The sequence below is a fragment of the Rousettus aegyptiacus genome, unplaced genomic scaffold (genome assembly GCF_014176215.1).
Source record: "Rousettus aegyptiacus isolate mRouAeg1 unplaced genomic scaffold, mRouAeg1.p scaffold_m13_p_9, whole genome shotgun sequence".
Lineage (NCBI taxonomy): Eukaryota > Metazoa > Chordata > Mammalia > Chiroptera > Pteropodidae > Rousettus > Rousettus aegyptiacus.
This window is the reverse complement of record NW_023416312.1, coordinates 34,689,174-34,700,913: the sequence shown is the minus strand read 5'-3', so window position 1 is coordinate 34,700,913 and position 11,740 is coordinate 34,689,174. Positions and strand designations below refer to the sequence as shown.

The 11,740-nt window shown below is 33.5% G+C and overlaps 1 pseudogene; it reads left to right on the top strand.

Moving 5' to 3' along the window:
• Positions 1-1,879: 1,879 nt before the first annotated feature.
• Positions 1,880-11,740, top strand: part of LOC107506584 — a 42,753-nt pseudogene continuing 32,892 nt past the window's right edge.

The following is an 11,740-nucleotide window of genomic DNA, read 5'->3' as shown; positions in this document are numbered from 1 at the left end:
AGGAACTAAACTCAAGGACCTTGAACTTTAAGAGGATTTTAGGAATTTGACCTCAAAAGCAAGGGAAATAAAAGCAAAAATAAATAAATAGGACTACATCAAACTAAAAATTTTCTGCTCAGCAAAATAAATCATCAACAAGGTAAAGAGACAACCATCCAAATGGGAAAATATATCTGCAAGCAATGCCTTAAATAAAGGCTTAATATCCAAAATATGCAAAGAGCTCATTTGACTCCATAACAACAACAACAAAAACAAAGATCCAAAAAAAAAAAATAGGCAAAGGATCTGAACAGACACTTCTCCCTAGAGGACATACAAATGGCCAACAAATATATGAAAGAGATGCTCAACATCGCTAGCTATTAGGGAAATGCAAATCAAAACCACAATGAGATACCATCTCACACCTATTAGAATGGTTATCATCAACAGGACAAGTGGTAACAAATGTTGGAGAGGATGCAGAGAAAAAGGAACCCTCATACAACCCTCATACACTGCTGGTGGGACTGCAAATTGGTACAGCCACTATAGTAAAAAGTATAGAATTTCCTCAAAAAACTAAGAATTGATCTACCACATGATCCAGCAATCCCTCTTCTGGGTATTTATCTCAAAGACTTGAAAACCCATATCCAAAAAAATATTTGCACACCGATGTTCATAGTAGCATTATTCACAGTGGCCAGGACATGGAAGCAACTGAAGTGTCCTACGATAGATGATTGGATAAAGAAGCTGTGGTAGATATATACAATGGAATATTACTCAGCCATAAGAAAAGATGAAATACTGCCATTTGCGACAACATGGATGGCCCTCAAGATAATCATGCTAAGTGAAATAAGCCAGACAGAAAAGTTTTAAAATCACATGACATCACTTATATGTGGGCTATAAACCTAAAAGCAACAAAGGAACAGGACAAACAAACATTGACTCATGGACAGGACTATAGACTAGTGGTTACCGCAGTGTATGGGACGGGGGAGGAGGGGTGAGGTAGATGGTTAAAGAGGGTCAAATATAGGGTGTAGGGGAAGGTGAAGTAGGTAAAGGGGACCAAATATATGGTAGCTGAAGAAAACTGGACTTCAGGTAAACACACAATAGAATGTACAGATGTCAAATTATAATGTACACCTGAAAATTATATAATTGTATTAACCAGTGTTACCCCAATAAAATTAATGTAAATAAAAAACCCATTTGAATAAATAATGTCAATGTAGTTCATTAATTGTAATAAATGTACCACTCTTGTAGGGGAGGTAGCTATGCATGTGTAGGAGACAGGGGATATATGAGAAATCTCTGTACCTTCCACTAATTTGAAAAGATATATGCATCCCTTTGTCTACTGCAGTGCTATTAAAATAGCTGAGATATGGAAGTAACCTAAGCACCTATCAATAGATGATTGAAAAAAGAAAATGTAGTACATATATACAATGAAATATTATTTGGCCACAAAAAAAATGTAATCTTACCATTTGCAATGACATATATGGACCTAGAAGGTATTGTGCTAAGTGAAATAAGTAAGACAGAAAAAGACAAATACCATGTGACTTCACTTATATGTGGAATTTAAAGAAAAAAAAATAAAACAGAAGCAATTTCATAGATACAGAAAATAAACTACTGATTGCCGGATAGGAAGGGGATTTGGAAGGTTGAGTGAAAAACATGAAGGGACTAAGAAGTACAAATTGGTAGTTACAAAATCAGGGAGATGTAAAGTATAGCACAGGGAATATAGTCAACAATATTGTAATAATTATGTGTAGTGCCAGAGGGGTACTAGACTAATCGGGGGGTTCACTTCATAAATTATATAAACATCTAATCGCTATGCTGTACACCTGAAACTAATATAAAATAATATTAAATGTTAACCCTAATTGAAAAAAAAAATTTTTTTAAAGGCTTTTCACCAGAGAGTCACTCTTGGTTTTCAGCTGCCAAGAGACTATGAGGTGCCCTGAGCTCATTTCCAAATGCATCTGCAAGTCAAAATGTTGTATCTCTCTCTTCCAAGATAAGCCCTCCAATCCCAGTATCCCCCAAGTCTTCTTTGACATGGACATCAAAGGAGAGTGAGTTAGTCTAAATGTCTTAGAATTGTTTGAAGATAATGTAACAAAAACTGCAGAAAATTATCACGTATTGTGTACTGGAGAAAATGACATTGGACCCAACACTGGGAAACCTCTCCATTTCAAAGGATGTTCATTCTATCAAATTATTAAGAAATTTATTATCCAGGTGGAGACCTCTCAAGTCATAATGGAGAAAGTATTTGTGGTGAAAAACTTGAAAATGAAAATTTCTATTATAAGCATGACCAGGAGGGTTTATTGAGCATGCCAAATATAGGCTGCAATACCAATGGTTCTAAGTTCTTTATCACAACAGTTGCAACTCTTCATTTGGATGGAAAATTTGGTATTTGGCCAAGTGATTAAAGAAATAAGTATGGCAAGAATTATGAAAAATCTAGAAGTAAAAGGTAAAAAAACTGACTAAATCGTGCATTGTTGAAGAATGTGGAGAATTGTAGAAAGGGGAAGATTGGGGTTTATTCCCAAAATGTGTCTCTGAGGACAGTAATCCAGATTTCTCTGAGGGTGTAGATATAGATTTAAAAGACATAGATAAAATATTATTATTAACAGATGACTTAAAAAAACATTAGAAATAGTTTTTTCAAAACCCCAGACTGGGAGATGGCCATTAAAAAATATACAAAAGTTTTAAGATATGTGGAAGATTCAAAGGCTGTTTTTGAGAAAGCAGATAGATTGAAGATACAACCTGTACCTCTAAGCTACAAACTGAATTTTGATGCTTGTAAGCTGAAGATGTCAAATTGGCAGAGAGAAACTGACAGTTGTTTGGAAGCTCTTGAAATAGACCCATCAAATAGCAAAGCACTGTACTGCAGAGTTCAAGGATGACACGGATTAAAAGAATATGATCAAGAGTTGGCTGAGCTTAAGAAAGCTCATGAGATACCACCAAAAGGTAAAGCTATACAGGCAGAGTTGCTGAAAGTCAAACAAAAAATATAGGCACAGAAAGGTAAAGAGAAGGCAGCACATGAAAAAAATTATTATTTAATAAGGAATTCAGTTTTGCTTGAATATTATACATTGATTGTATAAAAGCAATTTAAAAATGTAAGGGGCTATGTCTATTATATATAATCACTAATGTGTTTTCTTTGATACTTTAATTCCCCATTGTTTAGAGTTTAAGAATACTGATATGGGTTCACTCTTAATAAGTGTTACAAAAAATAATAAATGAGGAAGAGAAAAAAGGAATATAAATATGAATATTAAATTGGCAATAACTATGTACCTATCAAAAATCACTTTAACTGTAAATAGTTTAAATGTTCCAATCAAAAAACATATAGTAGCTGAATAGATAAGAAAACAAGACCCATACATACACTGTCTACAAGAGACCCATTTCAAATTGAAAGACACACTGAAAGTAAAGGGGCGGAAAATGATATTTCATAAAAATGGAAAAGAAAAAAAAGCTAAGGTAGCAATACTTATATCAGACAAAATAAACTTTAGAACAAGGGCTATAATAAGAGACAAAGAAGGACATTATATAATGATAAAGGGATCAATCCAACAAGAGGTAATAACACTTGTAAACATTTATGCACTCAATATAGGAGCACATGAATATATAAAGTAAATATTAACAAATGTAAAAAGAGAGATTAACAGTAATAAAGTCATAGTAGGGGACTGTAATAGCCCATTACACCAATGGACAGCTAGCTCTTCCAGACAGGAAAACAGAAAGAAAATCACAGCCTTAAATAACACCCTAGACCAGATGGATTTAATAGATATATTTAGAGCATTTCACCCAGAAGCAGCAGAATATACATTCTTCTCAAGTTCACATGGAATATTTCCAAAGACAGACCGCATGTTAGTCCACAAAACAAGTATCAATAAATGTAAGAAGGCCGAAATCATACCAAGCATCTTCTCTGACCACAACTGTATGGAACTAGAACTCAATTACAAGAAAAAAACTGAAAAACACACAAACACATGGAAGGTAAATAACATGCCACTTAACAATGAATGTGTTAACTATGACATCATGGAAGAAATCAAAAGATACCTTGATATAAATGAAAATGAAAATACAACAACCAAAAATCTATGGGAGACAATGAAAACAGTCTTAAGAGAGAAATTCATAGCAACACAGGCCTACCTCAAGAAACAAGAAAAATCTAAAATAAACAATCTAACTTTACACTTAAATGAACTAGAAAAAGAAAAACAAATAAAGACAAAAGTAAGTAGAAGGAAGGAAATAATAAAGATCAGAGTGAAAATAGTCTAAAAATAAATAAATAAAAAGGCCAATGATACCAAGAACCAGTTCTTTGAAAAGATAAACAAAATTGATAAACTTTCAACCAGACTCATAAAAAAGAGAAGATTCAAGTAAATAAAATCAGAAGTGAAAAGGGAGAAGTAACAACTGATACCACAGAAATACAAAGGGTTATAAGGAAACACTATGAGTAATTATATGCCAACAAACTGGACAATCAGAAAGAAATGGATAAATTCCTGGAAACATAACAATCTTCTAAGACTGAATCAAAAAGAAACAAAATCTGAACCAACCCATTACTAATAATGAAATCAAATTAGTAATTTTAAAAACTCCAAAAAATTCCTGAGCTGAATAGCTTCACAGGTGAATTTTAACAAACATTCAAAGAATTAACACCAATGCTTCTCAAATGATTCCAAATATTCAAAAGGAGAGAAGGCTCCCAAGCTTATTTTACAAGGCCACCATTACCCAATTCCAAAACCAGACAAAGACATCACAGAAAAAAGAAAGAAAGAAAATTGATGAACGTAGATGCAAAAATTAACAAATTATTAGCAAACTGAATTCAGCAATACACTTTAAAAAATCATACACCACGATCAAGTGGAGATGCAAGTTTGGTTCAATATCTGTACATTGGTTAACATGATACACTACATAAACAAAATGAAAGATGAAAATCATATGATCATATCAATAGATGCACAAAAAGTATTTGACAAAATCCAGCATCAATTTATGATAAAAATTTTCAGCAAAGTAGGAATAGAGAAAATCTTCAGTATAATAAAGGCCATGCATGATAAACCAACAGCTAAATTCATACTCAATGGGGAAAAGCTAAAAGCATTTTTCTTAAGATCAGGAACAAGACGAAGATGTCCACAGTCAACATTTTTATTGAACATAATATTGAAAGTCCTAGCCACAGCAATCAGACAAGAAAAAGAAATAGAAGGCACCCTTATTAGAAACGAAGTAAAGCTGTCATTATTTGCAGATGGCATAATATTATATAGAGAGAACCCTAAAGATTCCACCAAAAAAACTTAGAACTGATTAATGAATTCAGTGAAGTATTAGCATACAAAATTAATAATCAGAAATTGGTTGCATTTTTATACACCAATAACAAACTATTACAAAGAGAAATTTAAGAAAACAATTCCAGTTACAATTGCATCAAAAAAATACCTAGTAATCAACTTAACCAAGGAAGTAAAATACTTGTAGTTGGAAAATTATAAGACATTGATGAAAAAAATTGAAGATACAAATAAATGGAAGCATATACTATGCTCACAGACAGTATTAACATCATTAAAATATCCATACAATCCAAAGCAATCTATAGATTCAATGCAATCTTTATCAAAATATCAATGGCAATTTTTAAAAAGCTAGAAGAAATAATCCTAAAATTTATATGGAACCACAAAAGACTCTGAATAGCCAGAGCATTCTTAGGAAAGAACAAAGTTGGAGGTATCACAATATCTGATATCAAACTATACTTCAAATCTGTAGTAATCAAAACAGCATGACACTGGCATGAAAATGGATACATAGATCAATAGAACAGAATAGAGAGACCAGAAATACACCCATGTCTACGTGCTCATGTAATCTATGACAAAAGAGGCAAGAATATACAATGGAATATAGACAATCTATTTAATAAATGATGTGGGGAAAACTGGGTAGATATATACAAAAAAAACTGAAACTAGACCACCTTCTAAACCATATACAAAAATAAACTTAAAATGGATGAAAGACTTAAATGTAAGACCCAAAACTATAAAACTCTTAGAAGAAAACAAAGGCAGTAAACTCTCTGACATTGCTCTTAGTAATATTGTTTTTTGATATATCTCCTCAGGCAAGAAAAACAAAAGAAAAAATATACATATCAAACTACATGAAACTAAAAAGTTTTTGCATAGCAAAGGAAACCATCAAGAAAGTAAAAAGACAGCCTACTGAATGGGAGAAGATATTTGCAAATAATATAGCTGATAAGGGGTTAATATCCAAAATTTGTGAAGAACTCATACAATTCGACATCAAAAAAATCCAGTTTAAAAATAAACAGAGGACCTAAATAGATATTTTTCCAAAGAGAACATACAGAAAGTATAGATACATGAAAAATGCTCAGTGTCACTAATCATCAGAGTAATGCAAATTAAAACCACAATGAGATATCACCTCATACCTGTCAGAATGGCTATCATCAATAAATCAACAAAAAAGTGTTGGTGAGGATGTGGACAAAAGGAAACACTTATGCACTGTTCGTGAGATTGTAAATTGGTGCAGTCATGATAGAAAATAGTGTAGATATTCCTCAAGAAATTAAAAATAAAACTATCTTATGTCCCAGCAATTCCATGTCCAGGTATTTATATGAAGAAATAAAAAACACTAATTCAAAAAACTAGATGCACCTCTATATTCATTGCAGCATTATTGACAACAGCCAAGATATGGAAGCAAGCTAACTGCCCATCAATGAATGGTTGGATAAAGAAGAAGTGATCACACACACACACACACACACACACACACACACACAGGACTATTATTCAGCCATAAGAAAATGAAATCTTACCAATTGTAACAACAGTGATATACCTAGAGTGTATTATACTAAGTGAAATAAATCAGAGAAGACAAATACTATATGACCTTATTTACATGTGAAATCTAAAGAACAAAATAAGGAAAAAAAAACAAAACAGAAACAGACTCATAAATACAGAGAACACTGATGGTTGCCACATGAAAGGAGGGATTGGGGGCTCGATGAAAAAGGTGAAGAGATTAAGAAGTACAGATTGTTAGTTACAGAATATTCACAGGGATGTAAAGTACAGCATAGGGAATTTAGTCAGTAATATTGTAATAACAATGTATAGTGCCAGGTGGGTACAAGACTAATTGGCGGTATCACTTTGTAAATTATATAAATTATATAAATGTCTAATCTATGTCTATGATATATATATGTACATACACATATATATTATAAAATATATTGAATATCAACTTTAACTGAAAAAATAATAAAGGAAGGAAGGAAGGAAGGAAGGAAGGAAGGAAGGAAGGAAGGAAGGCAGGCAAGCAGACAGACAAAGAAAGAAAGAAAGAAAGAAAGAAAGAAAGAAAGAAAGAAAGAAAGAAAGAAAGAAAGAAAGAAAGAAAGAAAGAAAGAATATGCGGGAAAAAAAGAAAAAGAAAAGGACGTCTTTAGGTGGCCCATCAAACGACTAATAAAATTCCAGAAGAGAACCAGAAAAATGGAGGAAAGGCAAATACCAAAAAAGAATACAGAAAAGATTTTCTCTGAACTAAATGTTATGAGTCTCCAGATTGAAAGAATCCACCAAAAGCCCAGAACAATTAATTTTAAAACAGTAAAAACAAATTATATTATTAAGACGTATTTGACCAACAGGGATAAAAAGAATCTAAAATCTTCAGGTCACATACAAAATATCATGAATTAGAATGTTATGTAACTCATGAATGCAGTATTGGAAGCAAGAAGATGTTGGAGCAATATTGTCACAATTCTGAAGGAAGTGTAATTTCTAACCCAGAATTCAAATTATCAACTGAGAGTGTAGGAAAGAAACACATTTGCCTTTAGGCAAGGACTCAATTAATTTACTTTCCATGTGTTCTGTATTACTTTTTATTGCTGCTGTAACAAATTACCACAAACTTGGTGGCCTAAAACAATACAAATTTATTGTCTTACAGTTCTGGAGGTCACAAGTCTAAAATAGGTCAGCAGGTCTTCATTCCTTCTGGAGACATAAGGGGGGGGGAATATTTTGAATTGCCATTTTCAGCTTGTAGAAGCTGCTGATATTCCTTGTCTTGTGTCCCCTTCCTCATTCTTCAAAACCAGTAGTATAGCATCTCCTCTCCTCTCTGACTTCCCTCTTATAAGGACCCTTGTATTTACATTAGACCCAAGTGGATGATGTAAAATAATCTACCCATTTTAAGATGCTTAACTTAATCACATCTGCAAAGTCCCTTTTGAGATATACAATAACATACAGACTCCCAGAATTAGGACATTGACAACTTTTGGGGGCTGTGATGCTTAATTTTATGTGTCAACTTAACTTGTCTAAGGGACGTCTAGGTAGCTGGTGAAACATTATTTCTGGGTGTATCTGTGAGGGTGTTTCTGGATGAGATTATTAGCATTTTATTGAGTAGGCTGAGTAAGAAGATCTACCCTCACTAATGTAACTGGGCATCACCCAATCTATGGGGAGCCCATATGGAACTAATTCTCTATTTCTTCTTGAGATGAGATGTCTATCTTTTTCTGTCTTTAGACATTGATGTTCCTGATTCCTGGGCCTTTGGATGCTGAGACTTAATGCCAGTGGCTCTCTGGCCCTTAGCTCTTTGACCTGATACTGGGAGTTATACCAGCATCACTACCATCCCTCCAGTTCTCAGCCTTTGTACTTGGCCTGGATCATGCCATTGGCTTTCCTGGGTCTCCAGATTACAGATGGTAGACTGTGAGACTTCTCAGGCTCAATCAACACATGAGGCAATCCCTATAATAAATCTCCTCTTGTCAATCCCTCCCATTAATGTGCAAACAGCAACCAAGGCTCAACTACAACGGTATGGCATACGTAACCCACGCAAGGAAAACATTTGGAGGACCCAGCTCAGGTGACCAGGAAGACTGTACCATTGGGCCCAACAGGATACCTACTACATAAGGCTACTCTGCTAAGACCGGGAGACACAGCAGCCCTACCTAATACATAGAAACAAACACAGGGAGGCATAAAAAATGGAGAGATAAAAATAACATGTCTCAATTGAAAGAACAGAACAAAGCTTCAGAAAAAGGACTCAAGAAAATGGAGACAAGCAACCTACTAGTTGCAGAATTCAAAACACTGGTTATAAGGATGCTCAATGAACTTAGGGGGAAAGTAGATAAACTCAGTGAGAACTTTAACAAAGATAGAAAACATAAAAGTTGAGATAGAAAATTTAAAAAGAACCAGTTGAAAATAAAAAATACAATAACTGAAATGAAGAATATCTTAGGAATCACAGTATTTTATGAAGCAGAGGATTGAAGCAGCAATTTAGAAGATAAGGTGGCAGAAACCACCCAATCACAACAACAAGATAAAAAATTCAAAAAAGTGAGGATAGTTTAAGAGGCCTCCGGGACAACATTGAGTATACCAACGTTCGCATCGTAGGAATACCAGAAGGAGGCGGGGGAGAATGAGAGAGAGAGAGAGAGAGAGAGAGAGAGAGAGAGAGAGAGAGAGAGAGAGAGAGAGAGAGAAGAATGAAAACCTATGTGAGGAAATAATGTTAGAAAACTTCCCTAACTTGGTGAAGGAAATAGACATATAAACCCAGGAAGTGCAGGGAGTCCCAAACAAGATGAAACCAAAAAAGGTCCACACCAAGACACATCATAATTAAAATGCCAAATGTTAAAGACAAACTGGGCATCTTAAAAGCAGCAAGAGAAAAGCAATTAGTTGCTCCCATAAAACTGTCAGCTGATTTCTCAACAGAAACTTTGCAGGCCAGAAGGAGTTGGCATTAAATATTCAATGTAATTAAAAGCAAAGACCTACAACCCAGATTACTCTACCTAGCAAAGCTATTATTTAGAATAAAAGGACAGATAAAGAGCTTCCCAGACATGAAAAAGCTAAAGGAGTTTATCACTAACAAATCAATATTACAAGAAATGTTAAAGGGACTTCTTTAAGAAGAAGAAGAAAAGGATTGAAAATATGAATAATAAAATGGCAATAACTGAATATCTATCAACAATTACTTTAAATGTAAATAGATTAAATGCTCCAATCAAAAGGTAGGGTGGCTGAGTGGATAGAAAAACAAGACCCTTACATACACTGCCTACGAGAGACTCAGTTCAGATCAAGACACACACAGACTGAAAGTAAGGGGATGAAAAAAGATGTTTTATGAAACTAGAAACAAAAAAACAATAAAGCTGTGTTAGCTATACTTATACCACACAAAATAGACTTTAAAATGAAGGATATAACAAGAAACAAAAAAAGGACCAAGTAATCCTACTTCTGGGTATTTATTTGAAGAAACCCAAAACACTACTTCAAAGGAACATGTGAATCCATATGTTCATTGCAACATTATTTACAACAGTCAAGATATGGAGGCAATCTGGGTATCCATCAATAAATGAATAGATATAGAAGAGGTAGTGCATATATAGATTGGGATATTTCTCAACCATGAAAAAAGAATGAAATCCTTGCCATCTGTAACAACATGGATTGAGTTACAGGGTATTGTGCAGAGTGGAGTAAGTCAGAAAGAGAAAGACAAATGCCATATTATTCCACTTACATGTGGAATCTAAAGAACAAAATAAACATACAAGCAAAACAGAAACAACCTCATACATACAGAGAACATTTTTATGGTTGCCAGATGGGAGGGGTTTTGGGGGGATGGGTGAAAAATGGAATAAGATTAAGAAGTACAAATGATAGTTACAAAATAGTTATGGGAATGTAAAATATAGCATGAGGAATATAGTCAACAATATAATAACTATGTATGGTGTCAGATAGGTACTAAATTTATCAGGGTGATCACTTTGTAAGTTATATAAATGTTTAATCATTATATTATACATCTGAAACTATTATAATATTATACATCAACTGTAATTAAATTTTTAAAATTTAAATAGAAGACAAAATAAATAAATTAAATTAAATAAATCTCCTTTTATATATACCTAAATATATATTTATAGCTGTATCTACTATTCATTCTCTTTCTCTGGAAAACCTTTACTAATACAGGGAACATTATTCTGTCTACTTTAAACCCGTTCTAATGAAGCTACTGAATTATTTTCACAAACCAAAAAGGAGGAAGAAATAAGGTGCTTGAAAAGAGAAGCCCAATGAGAAAGCAAACTAAAGAAAATTCCTAGAATAGCAGTGAACGACCCATCATACTGAAGCTGGAGGACAGACAGCTCTGAGAAAGGGCTCTGAAGAAAATGTAACTGAAGTGTTTTTGTAAATAAAAATATTGATAGATGTGTGGCATAGATTTTGGCACATTTGGGGTAAAACTTAAGGATAGGTAAACAGAAAATTAACTAGGTAAATGAAAAAGAATAAGGCAATTATTAGTAACAGGGAAAATGGAAAGTTCTACAAGGAAGGAGTAGTCACAGTATACTATATAGCACAGTTCCCTGTATAACAGTATTTACCTATTTACTCCAATATAAATATAAGTTACTGACTCACAGAAA